This window comes from Dipodomys spectabilis, unplaced genomic scaffold, assembly GCF_019054845.1.
Source record: "Dipodomys spectabilis isolate Male_0828 unplaced genomic scaffold, ASM1905484v1 ptg000075l, whole genome shotgun sequence".
Taxonomy (NCBI): domain Eukaryota; kingdom Metazoa; phylum Chordata; class Mammalia; order Rodentia; family Heteromyidae; genus Dipodomys; species Dipodomys spectabilis.
Window position 1 is genome coordinate 12,137,812 of NW_024870752.1, and position 13,853 is coordinate 12,151,664.

The following is a 13,853-nucleotide window of genomic DNA, read 5'->3' on the forward strand; positions in this document are numbered from 1 at the left end:
ATATACAGATCTCTAGATATGTGGATAGACAGACGCACATACATGTTTTGTCAAACGGTCTCAGGACTCCAGTGGCAGGTCCAATCTGGGTCCCTGTAGAATCTGCGGAGTTCCGTGTTTGCACAGCTTTGGGCGGGCTCGCCTCGAAGCTGGCCCCCTCCCGGCTCGGCCAATTACGTGCCACTTTGTCTCGGTGCGGCGGTGACTGCTTTCTCTCGGAGAGGGAAATTCCTCTCTCACCAGTATGGATGCTCTGTTTTCAGACGCTGCCAGCGCCGTGTTGCTGTGTCAGTCATCCTATGAGGGCCCGGCGCAGACAAGGAGGGCTGACGAGCTGGCCGCCGATTGGCTGGTCGCGGCGGGGGCGTGGCTTGGAGGAAGGAAGAGCTGCATTTCACAGCAACAGAGTTTAGACTGTCTTTGCTTCATCATCTGAAGGTAAAAAAAAGAAAAAGAAAAAGAAAAAAAGAAGAAGAAGAGAGAGGAGAGAGAGAGAGAAAAAAACCCAACAAATTCCAGATACGGCAGGCGGCTTTTCCCGAGGACCATAAACTGGGGATGAGAAGAACTATTGGCCTGGAAATTTCTTCCTCGTGATGCGGTGGAGAAGCGTCGGCCTCTGGATCCTACCAGATGTTCTTGGGGTCACCGTCCAGGAGTAGGACCAGCCGAGCTAAACAAGGTAGGAGAGTCACCCCCACTCCCTCCTCCCCCCCACCTTTTTTTTTTCTTTCTTTCTTGAATGTTTAAAGAGTTTGCTGCAGTATGGTGCATTCCATGTGCATTGCTTACGGAGGCCAGGGAGACCGGATTCCACTAATTCAGATGAAATACTTGCACGGAAGCCTAGAGATTTTTTTTCCCCTTTTTTTACGTAACATTTTGATTTGAGGAAAAAGGCTAGAACTCTAACGCCGTGGATTTTAGGGCGGGGTAGATAAGTGAGTTTTTAATTCAGAGCCTGAATTTATTTATTATTTTTTGTTATTATTCATGTTTAGGGGGAAAATTTGAAATTTTTGAGAACATTCTTATTTTCTTGTTTTAGAAAATATCCGTCACTGCCGTAAGTAAAGTTTACAGGGATCTTATTGTTATTTGAAAACAGACTGCTTGGCAGTTACGAAATTTTTGTTGCTGTTGTTGCTAAAAAAAGAAAAAGAAAATCAACTTTATAGTAAATGATCTTAATGTTTGGGCCACAAAGATATCATCTATTTCTGAGAAATGAGAGGCCTCCCTGGCTTTAGAATGCTACAGTTTTAATTGAGTTTCAAGAGCACAATTTAAAACAAGGACTAAGAGGTAGCTTTCTGGCAAGTTTCGTTACTGTAGTTGAATGTTTACATTTCTTTCCCTGGCATGTCTGAGCCTTTGTTTCTTCCTTAGAAGTAGAACCATTATATTCAAAAGTAAAGCTGGGTTAATAATGCTTACTGCAATTATCCGATCCGTATGCATTTTTAATGAGAACACACAGCCAGCAGAATAATTTAATGAGAGCAGGCTGGCTTTGAAAGCCGTGTTTTTACTGTGCCCAGCTCTATCAACTTTCTTGTCGAGAAAACACCAGTGAGAGATGATGGGAGAAGATTTATTTTTAACACACTTGGCCCAGGAGGAGGAAAGGATATATTTGTTAAAGATTTCTTTCTGCCCTTTTCCGTTTTAAATTTCTGCCAGGCGTGAAGAAACTGTGCTTTTTTTGTTAGGCCTCTCGGGGAAGCATGTGTTTACAATAAATGTGTAACATTTTTAGAATAGTTAGCAAGCACTGGAGCGAAGAAAAAAAAAATCTGACTTTGCCCAACTGCTACTACGGCGTTCTCCAAGACGCATTACTGTCCCTTTAAAAGATAAAGGTTAAGTGGAAAGGGATTGTTAATTGGAGAGTATGTATTTGGAGAACAATAAGGTTAAAAAAATAATTAAAGGCAGAGGACGTTCTTATAATCGCTACGCAAGAGGAAGTTTCTTTATCCTTCCTGCTTGCTTTGGAGGGGCAGTGGTGTTCACTGAAGTAAAAGCAATGCCACGTCGTAGATTCTTCCAGACCCACGGTTCTTACTTTCAAGGAGAAGTTCAGGACACTAGCCCAGAACTTCTGACGTCATCCCCCAACTATTTCTGCTGTGTGTTCTTTTTATTCGGCTGGTGGAGAGGAAAATTTCTCTAGATGCTGGCTAGGAACATGCTAACTCCCAGTTGGCAGGATTTGAGTGAATGTCTTTATATTCCAGTCTGTTCTTTGCAAATTCACAGCCGATTTCCCCTTTCTAAATAGGGCAACTTCTACCTGTGGGTCAGCACAGGTTTCCTGCAGGGATCTGGCTTGGCTGGTAAGAATTGGTTGGTGCAGAGAGCTGAGCTCAGCGTTTTGTGTGGGTTTTTTTCCCCCTTTGTGGCCTAACTCCTGTGGTGCATGGTTAGTCACCTGTGTCGATCTACCCTGGGGTTCCCTTATCTAGGCTTCAGGTTATGCCACCAAGTTCAAGGCTGGTTGTGATGGTGGGAACCAGCGGCTTTTATACATAAAGCACTGTGTTCTAGGGCAGATGGCCCAAAGGAAATCAACAACAATACTACCAGCTGTTAACCTGTGTCACAGGTGCTACTTGCGATCTTGGTCTGATAGATTGAGGTTAGGGTTTACTAAGGAGCCTTTGGAGGAAAAAAAAAACACAAAAAAACAAAAAACAGTTTTGGTCAGGACACACTGAAGTTCCTGGGAATTCCCACCACTTATGTAGCCTTGAATAAGTGCTTACCTTGATTTTTCCATCTAACAGAACTGAATGTTAATTGCTACACTGCTCCTAAGTCTAGCATTTTTTTAGGAGACCTTGACCTTGTACAAAAAAAAAAAAAGTTGCATGTCTCATGGCACAGTGAGCTGTTTAAAGTACAAAGGGGAGTATTAAGAAATTGTTGACAGTGGCTTTGAGGTACTGAAATACAGAATCATATATAAAATGCTGCAATCTGTGCTCATGGGAATTTTCTAGGGATATTTATCCTTTACAAATGAATACCGTTTCCAAGGAAATCATTGCACTGTTGTTTTCAGTTTCTCCATTGATCTAATCTAATATACTAGAAGCTACGTATGCCAGACCAACCCCACGTTAGTCTCCAGAATGCCCAAGAAAAGCATTTAGTCCTATTTGTACTTGGACTTTTGTATTAAATTTGTGAAAGGAGAATGAAGATGAGAGAAAACAAGAAAAAATAGGCTTGTGAAATCTACTGGTCATATAGCTTCTGTGCGGAACAGCCTGCCTTCCCTCTGCTCGTTGTTTTAATTCGCTGTTGCTATGGTGAAAACAAATCAATATCACATGGCTGCCAGCCAGTCCCGCGCTCAGGGAGCGCCATAGAAATTCAAGATCAGGTACTCAAGATTCCAAGCAAGAATTGGAAGAAGAGGATTTTGATGTTGAGCTTCAGAGAATTCCTTATAGTAGAAAGAGAAGGGTCAATCTGGCATGGATTTGCCCCTTCCTTTTTTCCAATACTCTTTCTCCCCAGAGCCAGAAAAAGATGGGAAGAAAGGTGAATTGGTATGTTTACATTTCCCAAAATAGCAAGACAGTAGCGACATAGAAGTACATAGGAGGACATAGCAAGGGGTACAGGATTTGGGGTTCATGAAAAATGGTATAAATGCAAGACGTGTTGGTATATAGTGTAAATGCAAGTCTGTTAAAAACAGACTTTGGAGGACCTCAGCGTCTCAGGTAGAGCTGCACCTCAAAACTGGCTAGCCAGGTGCTGGTGGCTTAGGCCTGTAATCCTAGCTACTTAGGAGGCTGAGATATGAGGATCCGATTCAAAGCTAGCCTGGGCAGAAAAGTCAGGGAGTTTCTTATCTCCAATTAACCACCACAAGAAATAAATAAGACAGTAAAACCAGAATTACAGCTGTAGCTCAAGTGGTGGAGTGCTGGCCTAGAGTGAAAAAACTAAAGAACAATGCCCTGAGTTCAAGCTCCAGCAGTGACACACACACCTCCACCACCACCACCACAAAAAACTAGTCAGATCAGAAAAAGCTACCATCCTCATGCCAGATAGAAAAACCTGGTAACTAGGAGACAGGTAGACAGTAGAAGTTCTAGAAAGGGAGGTAGGTCAGAACTTCAAAGTCATTATAAAAACCCCACAACGTCAAAAGTAAGACCAAAGAGTCAGGACACCACAGGAAAAGGAATATTTCCCTTTTTACAAAAGCTGCAGAGGCCCTGCACGCAGCCTCATGAGGAAAGAGAAGAGGGTGCAGATAGGAGGGAAGGGTCAGGAGGCCAAGCATTCTTCCTGGAAGGATCCACTGAATTGAGTGGACATGGCTGTCCACTGACTGCTATGTGGAATGTGGAACTTGTTATTTTATGCATTGGAAGAAAGCCTCTTGGGAAAAAGAAGCAGGAAGGCCTAGCCGGCTTGGTAAATCATTTACAATGTTATTTTTCTCCATCTCTATTCTCTGTATCCTTTTTGTTTTTCTTTGAGAAAATGTGTACAAACTGTGCTTGCAACAGTGGGAATGGCCCTAGTCCACAGAAGGGATAGCTAGCTGGGTTTGTAGCTGGCCTAGGCCTCTAACTGTGGGGTGCTGTTTGCGGAATCCAGGCCCTTACCTCCACCATTGAGAGTGAAAACAGGTGTGAAAGTTAAGGCCCAAGGCTTTCTTTTGTGGATCTGAGCTCTAGGGATGTTCAACTTTTTTTGGCTGGCAATCCCCTCTCAATATGGGGGAGGGGGGGCGGGAAAGCTTGGTAATAAAAATGGGCTCAACAATGTACCTTAGTGTTTGGACAAAGAATCTATTGTCTAAGGCCTGCTCAGTCAGCATGCCCCACCAATCAATCAACAAGTGTTGGTTAAACACCCCTCCGGCTAGCGCTTGCTATTTGCCTAGAATACCCAGTTACCTAGCACCTGGACTTGTGTGTGTGAGTGTGTGTGTGTGTGTGTGTGTGTGTGTGCGCGCGCGCGCAAACATACACGGTACAAAATTTTTGCTTTTCGGAGATATTAGCAACATCATTGGAGCTAGTATTAATTTCACATTGTAAGTGTTGTTTTAAAAGTAAATAGACACTGAGCAGAGTCGTGCCTGTAACCCTAGCTACTCAGGAAGCTGAGACCTGAGGATGGAGGTTCAAAGCCAGCCCAGACAGAAAAGCCCTTGTAACTCTTATCTCCAACTAATCACCAAAAAGCTGGAAGTAGAGAAAAAGAGTCAAGTGTGAGTGCAAGGCCCTAAGTTCAAGCCTCAGTACTGTCATACACACACACACACACACACACACAACACACACACAACACATAGAGATATGAGGTTAGTGATAAATATATGAGAATGATAGAAAAATCCTAAGGATTTAAGGCCAATGATGGCAATACGTGTATGTCAATCAGCAAGCAGAGTTTCACCCCTCAAGTAACTAAGGACTCCAGATAATTTCTAAAGTCTTAAACAGCAGGCAGTCAACAAAAGGAAATCTCAGAATCTCCTATTTCTGAGCCCCAGTGTAGCATGCAACCAGCAGCTTCTGGTATAATTAGCTCACTGTCCCCATCAGACAAGAAACCTGATGCCTGGTCCTCAAAGTTTATACTTGCTTGCCAGGGTTTGTTTTTGCTTTTGTTTTGAAAGCTGAGCTCATTTAAAAAAAAAATTGATTTTCTGATTGGTATTGGTTTTGGATTATTTTCCCTACTAAATTCTGAATTAACATCCATTTTTCAAAGGTGAGTTGCGAGATTAAGGGAGAGGGTTGGGGAAGAGCTGGAGAAGGAATCCTGAGAAGTAGATATGCTTTTAAAATTTCTTTTTTGAGCCGAGCTGTGATAGCTCACTGCCTGTAATCCAGCTACTCAGGAGGCTTAGATCTCAGGATCCTGGTTCAAAGCCAGCTCTGGTAGACAAATTTGAGACACTTTTATCTCCAGTTAAGCAACAAAAAGCCAGGAGTAGAAATATGGCTCAAACCTTGAGCTAAAAAACCAAGTGAGAGTTACAGGCCCTGAGTTCAAGTCCCAGTATCAGCAACCAGAACAACAATAACAGCCCCAAATACCAAGACTTTTGAGTCCTGGCTCTTGGCAAACTGAGGAGTGGGGTTGAGAATAGAAGTATCTAGGCAAGCTGGTTTTTGTGGAAGAGCTTTGGGGTGGTAAAGCACCCCCAGAGGAGAGAGAGAGGAGGCAGGACTTTGTGAAAGACCACTGGCTGTGGGCTGAGCCTTTACAATCCACAAAGGCTGGGAGGGGAGCTACTTACAAACAAGATAAGAATAGTTGAGCACACAAATGTCTACAGAGGGATAATTAACATATGTGTGGCTCCTTCCACTTCACAAAGGGCTTTCACTGGCATTATCTCAATTAACAGTTCAAACAGAGAATTAAAAAGTAGGAGGCCTGAAATTAGGGCAAGAGGGCACCAGGGAAATCTCCTGGTTATAACCCCGATTTGTACACTTTTATTTGCTGATTTTTTTTTTTTTTTTTAGCGGTTAATTGACTTGAATTTTTGAAGCATAGTGGCACACTCCTTCCCTCCCCTTCCCCCAGTGCTTTAAGGGACAGCTTGTCATTCAGGCAACCACAGACCAGAAGCTAAAAGACAGCAAAGCAAAGAGATGGATTCCTAGCTTTGAAGGTTAAGCTCTGAACCCCAACCCAAGCATACAGCAGTGAGGTACTTGGAAAAACCATCCTGAATGGTTGTAAATGGCCTGAAGACCTGGAGAGCACCAGTCAGCAAGGAAACCCCAATTCAAAGCCTTCCACATTCCTCAGATAGCATGTTACTACGTGCTCTTAAGCCTTACAGAAAGGTGGGGAAGAAATGAACACATAGATCCATATCCTGTAAGCCAGGAGGTTTACCTATGTATTTGATCCTTCGAAGAATAGGAGAACCCCACAACGTCAACGTGATTCCCAGTGGGCTGACACAAGAAGATAAGCTCAGAAAGATTCAATAACATATTTTGTCCACCCCACAGCTAACACTTGGCCCAGTCACTGCCTACACTCAGAATCACACGAGTCCAAAGCCCTATAGGTAAGCAACATGATAGTTTTAGCTGAGCAAATAAAATTAAGAAGATTAAAATAAAGCATGGAGCTGGTGGCTCATACCTGCAATCCCAGCCATTCAGGAGGCTGAGATCTGAGGATCCAGTTCCAATGCCAGTCCAGGCAGGAAAGTCCATGAGGTTCTTATCTCCAATTAACCACCAGAAAAACAGAAATAGTGCTGTAGCTCAACGTGGTACATCACTAGCCTTGAGTGAAAGAGCTCAGGGACAGTGCCAAGGCCATGAGTTCAAGACCCATGACTGACAAAATAAAAAGATTATTTCATTTGTAGAAAGGAAAGTTTAGGCTGGAAGAGGGAGATGAATTATTTTAGATATACATAACTATACATAACTATATATGTAGCTGTATATATTCATATATAGTTACATAACTATAATACATAGTTGCATAAGTATATAATACATATATGCATGACTATAAATACATATATGTGTGCCTATGTTGTTTTATGTTCTGTTTTGTATTTTTTTATTCTTTACATACTTGATTTCATTTTTCTTTATTTTATTTACATTTTTTTTTTGTCAGTCATAAGGCTTGAACTCAGGGCCTGGGTGCTGTGCCTGAGCATTTTTCCTCAAGCTAGTGCTCTACCACTCAAGCCATGCCTCTACTTATAATGGTTTGTGTGCTGGTTATTAACCAGCAGATAAGAGTCTGTGAGGTTTGTCTGGGATCCTCAGGTCTCAGCCTTCTGAATAGCTCATATTACAAGTGTGAGCCACCAATGCCCAATTAGTTCATATTTTAATATGTAAATACTGAGTATAATAATGATGGAGGCATCTCATTGGTATCTGCTATATCAGGTTTTGTGCTTATTATGTCTTTTAATGTTTTTAAAATCCCCCTACCCTCTGTTTTATAAATTCAGTGAAAACTGGATTTTAGTGAGGATAAGCGTTATGTGAAAAGTCTTATTAGGCAAAAAGTAGAAAAGTTAGTTCTGAAGCCTGTGGGAATCTCACGCATGTGATATTTTATAAGATAACCAAGTTACACTGTAGTCTAACTTGGAGTTTTCTTGCAAAGAGTGTTGCATAGCTGAAAAGAACCCAACTCGGTGAGTTTGGGAAGACAGTAATGTGCTTAATGAAGAGATTGAACTATTCTAAAAATCTATAAATTTCTGGCATCCTAAATGCAAGCTTCAATTAATCAAACTGAAAGTATTGGTGAAGCATATATTACATAAATGATTTAGTACTATAATTTTAATGTTCCAAGAGTTCAGGAAAGGAGAGCTCTGTTTTTGGTTGGATTAATAGATAGAGAGCGAAATAGAGGAAAAGCTACTTCCTCTCCATGGGTATGTTTTGTTTAGACCAGCTTTTCTTGTGTGGAGTGTCTAGATTATCCACTGGGAAGGGAACAGTTGAATGTGTATCTTATATATTATTTAACTCATCCTTTTAAAATGTCAATTTTCATGTATGTTTGATAATATATGGGACATGTTAGTATTATTATGCAAGTATACCATTTATAAATAAATATATGATTATGTCTGCAAAACTATTCTTCTGATACAGATGTTTGATCAAAAAGTTTGGAAAGGCTCAGTGGTCAAACTCTTAGGAAAGAGGAACAATGTAATGTAACTTCCAGGCCAGGGGAAAAAATCTAACCTTGAGTAAAAGGACTTCCTGTTAGGGGACAATGAGAATTAAGGCTTCATGAAGATACTGGAATCAGGGTAGTATAGAGGTAAAGAATCATGTGGCAGAGTTTAATGTCATCTACTACATAAGTCTAATGCTTGATCAAGATCCAACTGAGATGTATTAGATAGGGTTAAAGATTGAAGCATCTGTTGTCTAGAAAACTTTTGGAATATTCCAGGCACAGTGTTGGAAAGGAAATGGACGAAGGGAGGTGGTGTGAGAATGAAGGAGAAATGATAGGTCCACAAGGAAAATCATAGCAGTTGGTGAGAATGCAGAAAAGCCAAGTGACATCTTCCCCATCTCGCAGAAGAAATATTGATGGTGCCATGATCAAAATGGAGATGGAGAAAATAGAGGACTGACCTATGAAGCAGGGTCAGAGAAGGAAAGGACATGATAAGTTTTTAGTTTGGGGGCATGGTGAGAACATTTAAGTGCAGATATATCTTAGGGACTTCTGACAGTGTGGGAAGGAAAAGAGCCTAGCGTTCAGTATAATCCTGAAGCACAGCCAACTTGAAGCCATAGCATCCATTGCCGTAGCTACGGATGGCCACAGTCACATGGGAGAAGGGAGCATAAGGAGAGGCAGGCAGATGACCCAGCTTGAGTCTTGTTCTTGAAGAAATTAAGCTAACCAGCAAAGAATCAGGAAAACAAATGACCACAGAAATGCAAAAATGTGTTTGTCTTAAAATAATTCATACTATTAAAGCTTCAGGATCCCAGGGGAACAAGGTGGCCTCCTGCTTTTCTTTTACCCTCTGTGGCCTTGTGTCTCTGGCATCGGTTCTCTTGGAGGCAAACCCTGGCTCGGAATAATTTGTAGAGCCACAGAATATTGTGTGGATGAGGGAACATTTGTGGCTGTATCTTCTACCTAGATAGGCGATGTTGTATAAAGTAGCTCTTCGTGAATAACCAAGGAGAGAGCATTTGAGAGCAACCATTGCCAATACTTCTGCATCTGTCTTTCCAAATCTGTGTTTGGAGGGATGTAACCTAACAGGATAGTCATTCTACACCTAAATATTTCTAGATTCCGGTCAGTCTTTTCTCAAAGACCCTGAGACTTTACTTTTCTTGGCGATCTCAGTTACTGTGAAGAAAACCGGCCGTCAGCATGAATGACAACAGACTTGGAGGTTTGCAAGTGGTTTGATGCCCTCCCAACAGATGCCTCCAGGGACTAAACCAGGACAGCATTTCTGGAACTTTCATGTGCCTGCAAATCACCTGGGGATCTCATTAACGATGTAGATTCCGATTCAGTTGGTCTGGGTGGGGCTAAGCCTCCGCTTTGCTAATAAGCTCCCTGAAGATGGAAAGCAGAAATGAAAGTGGGAGCAGATGACCGATGGGGTTCTGGGATGGAGCCTTTAAAGAACTAGTATACAGCCATGACCAGCCCTCTAGCTTCACTCAGGCCACTCTGAGATTCCACGTGGAGCTGAGGTTGTCACCCACCACCCTTGCACTAACCTGGCTACAGGCAAAAGTGTAAAGGCAGGCAGGGATTTCGGTGGTGTGAAACAGTTCTGTAGTTACACGCAGCTGTCTGCAGAAGTCTCCTGTGCCCAAGGTGTCTGGCATCTCTGTGGAACAGACTCACAAATTCCCCCAAGAAATGTGGTTACCACCACTAGGGAAGGTTGATGTGTTTACAAATCAGCTGCAGAGATTTTTCTTTTTCCACTCTAAGAAACAGATGCTCTAGAAATCAGCCCTGGGTTTCTTTTTTTTTTTTTCCTAGATGGTTCAGAGAACCAGAACCCAAAAGTTGAATGTATCCACTTCAGATCTTCTAGCTCCTATGAATTAGTGCACAGAACTTCTATCAAATGCATTCATTCTCTTCAGATATAGATCATGCTTTTTCTCTCCTCATTCTGTCACCAGATAGATAAAGGATAGAGGATGTGTTATAGGCCATTCTTATCACAGTGGATCAAAAGTGGTGGATTGAAAGACAGACAGGCCATATAAATGAATGTATCATTAGGAAAGACAGCTGTCAAATGGGGTTGCCTCAGTGAAAGGCCTGGGCCTTACTGAAGACACAGGCAATCTCTTATAAGTCTTGTATTGCGTGCCTCTGTCTGTCCTTCCTGTATTCCCCACGTGGCCCCTTCTTTCCTAGCGCCAGGAGTGGAGCTAAACTGATTTGGAGGAAGTCTCTCCTGCCCAGATGCCCATTCACAGATGGCGGAGGGCTTTATACATTTTTAATTGACCCATAACCTTTTACGAATGAAGTAGAGGAAATGTTTATTGAGTTTATTGAGCGCCTACTGTATGGAAAGTCCTCTGCTGAGAGCTTTCTGTCCATCAATTTGGTTAAGACGTTTCACAAAGCAATCCAGGAGCTGGGAGAGAGAATGGACGGCTCACCAAGGTCACGCTGTAGGCAGGGCCGGCAGGGGAAGGATTGGGATACTCTGACTTGGCCCAACAGGGCTGGCTTACTTGAGGCTTGCTTTAGGAAAGCTTTCACAGTCATAAATACTGAGTAGTTAGAAAAGAAATGGAATAGATAGGATAGAAATGAATGATCACTGGCATCATGTTGAGGCAGGAGTTCTATCAGTCAGGAAGTCCTTCTCACAAAGAGACTTGGCCATTGTTTATTCTGATTTGTTAGTGACTTTGGAGTGTTTGTGTGTGTGTGTGTGTGTGTGTGTGTGTGCGCATTGTACATGTGCCAATCCTGGAAGTTGAACTCTGACACTGAGCACTCTCCCTGAGCTTCTTTTTTTTTGTGTGTGTTGAAGGCTTGTTACTCTACCGCTTGAGCCACAGCTCCATTGCTGACTTTTTGGTGGTTAATCGGAGATAAGAGCCTTATGGACTTTGCTGCTCAGACTGCAATCCTCAGATCTCAGCCTCTTGAGTAGCTAGGATTACAGGCATTAGCCTCGGAGCTCAGCCATTTTGTAACTTTTGAATCTTATGCACGTGAGCTGAATATAATTCAATCTAATGGGTCTCAGCTTATAAAAATTATGAAAGGAAAAGGCTCACTCTCCAAGACATATTCAAGTAGGAGATGTTTTATGCTGCCCTGCCTTTGCTTTCCAAGAGAATTTTTAGCAGCCCCGTTCCCTTGTCCCCCACTTCCTCTCCTGTGCAGTGTGTTTCCTCTATCCCCCTTGGGAAACACATACTTTTCTGTCTGCTTCCTGTTCCTGATTTTCTCCCAGCAGCCTTTGCTGCTCCTGATGACCTGTCCTGTCCTTTGTTTTTGTTCTGTTTTTCCCATCTGGGCCTATATACCTCACATTCTGACTAGCCCTCGTGATGTAGGTGCCAGCATTTCTGGGGGCTCTTTGCACCAGGCTAGACAGGATGATTGATCCTGCCTCAGGAAACCCCCTCATTTGAACCCTGCCCTATCAGCTTCCTGCAGCCACCACAAACACCATCCCCTCAGGAAACAAAAACAAGCCCTATCTCTAGCGTTTCCTTGTTTCCTTGCATTAAAGTTTCCTGGTGCTAGCAGGCTGCAATTAAGAGGCAGGATGAAAAGGATTGGGCCCTGGGGCCCCAGGCCGGCAGAGAGCTCTGGTCTTGTTTAACTGCTTGATTCTCACGCTGCTGCCTGAGTGCTTGGAGGTTCTCAGGAACACGGATGAGGGGTTGCTTCCTCTACTAAAGTCAATGGAAGAACTTTCCCCACTATGCAGATGGACACCACAGGGCAGCCCTGGGTGGAAAGGCCCCCGAGGGCCAGAACACCTTCTTTCTTTGCTCAGTTTTGGACAATGGAATGTTTTTCCTAGTTGCTAGATAAACCCAACCCCATAACATACACACACACACACACACACACACACACACACACACACACACACACACACACACACACACACACACAGAGGCACGCATGTGGTTAGCACATGCTTCCTCAATGAGGGGTAGCTCCTCATGGCTTCCCTTCCTCCCCCTTCCTCTGAACCTGGAATTAGCCCTTCTCCCCAGGCCCACTCTTCACCCAGGTGAGGATGCCAGGCTTCCTTTAACAGGACCACTATGGTACCTGCCTGTGCAGGATGCAGTAATCTCATTCATGCAACCCCATGCATGCTGAGCTTTGGTCTATTGTGGACTCCTATTGGACAGTGGATAACCAATGATAAAGAGGGGGGCGGTGCTCTCCATTTCCCCCCTCCCTTCTGCTTCCTGGGAACAGCTAATGGCTGAAGGTGAAGTGTCAGGGATATCAGCCACAAAGAGGAGGTACACTTCAATATGATCACCAGCACCGGTGCTAGGCTGCTGTCCCCTTCGATATACCTGCTCAGATGTTAGAATTGGATTTCTGCAAAATCACCCCAAATGTGATAGATCGGTGGTAGATAGACAAATATTTCAATGACTATGTAGACAGATGATAGATATCTAGATTGATGATGGCTAAATATATAGATAGATAATAGAGACAAAGGTAAAGGTTTACATATAGAAAGATTGATTCGGTATCTCAAGCTGAATAACAAAGTTAAGTCAATTCGTGGACATAAAATACACCTCTTAGGTTTCCTTTTGTTTCACTGTGTTTCGCAGCACGTGGACCTCGCTTCACAGTAGCTCTCAGGCCTCCTGAGCTTCTCTGTGGGGCTCAGGTCTGAGTCATCAGCACTTAGACACCCTATGCCTCCGATAGGTACCAAGGTCACCAAGGGAATGAGTTAATCCAGCAGGCTGCACACCAGACACCCCCGAGCAGGGTGTTCTCCCTCAGCCCTGCCTGGGCCCACTCAGGGACATCCTGAGCAAATAAAAGGGGAGAGGGGCGGGGAGGAGGGTGCCCAGCCTTTCCCTGCTAGGGGGCCAGGTGTTCATCTACGGCTAGCTGGAACCTGCTCCCGCATGCCTTTCAGACAGGCTTCCCAAGGTTGCTTAAGAAAATCCTTAGGTGGATATTTAACCTAAGATCCTTAGGCTCTGATTTAGTCACATACTGGGCTCTCTCTCTCTCTCTCTCTCTCTCTCTCTCTCTCTCTCTCTCTCTTCTCTCTCTCTCTCCCCTTCTTTTCTCCCCCCCTTTTATCCCTCCTCCCTTCCTCCTTC

The 13,853-nt window shown here is 43.4% G+C and overlaps 1 protein-coding gene across 8 annotated transcripts in view; it reads left to right on the forward strand.

The window, feature by feature from the left end:
- The first annotated feature begins 390 nt into the window (after positions 1-390).
- The window catches only part of Mbnl2 (muscleblind like splicing regulator 2), a 150,315-nt gene continuing 136,852 nt past the window's right edge, over positions 391-13,853 (forward strand). For 3 of the 8 annotated variants that reach the window (XM_042682667.1, XM_042682668.1, XM_042682666.1), the window contains exon 1: positions 391-682. The gene's annotated coding sequence lies outside the window, so the exon portion shown is untranslated. The remainder of the gene's footprint in view (positions 683-13,853) is intronic. The other 5 variants (XM_042682671.1, XM_042682674.1, XM_042682673.1 and 2 more) reach the window with 2 other exon arrangements.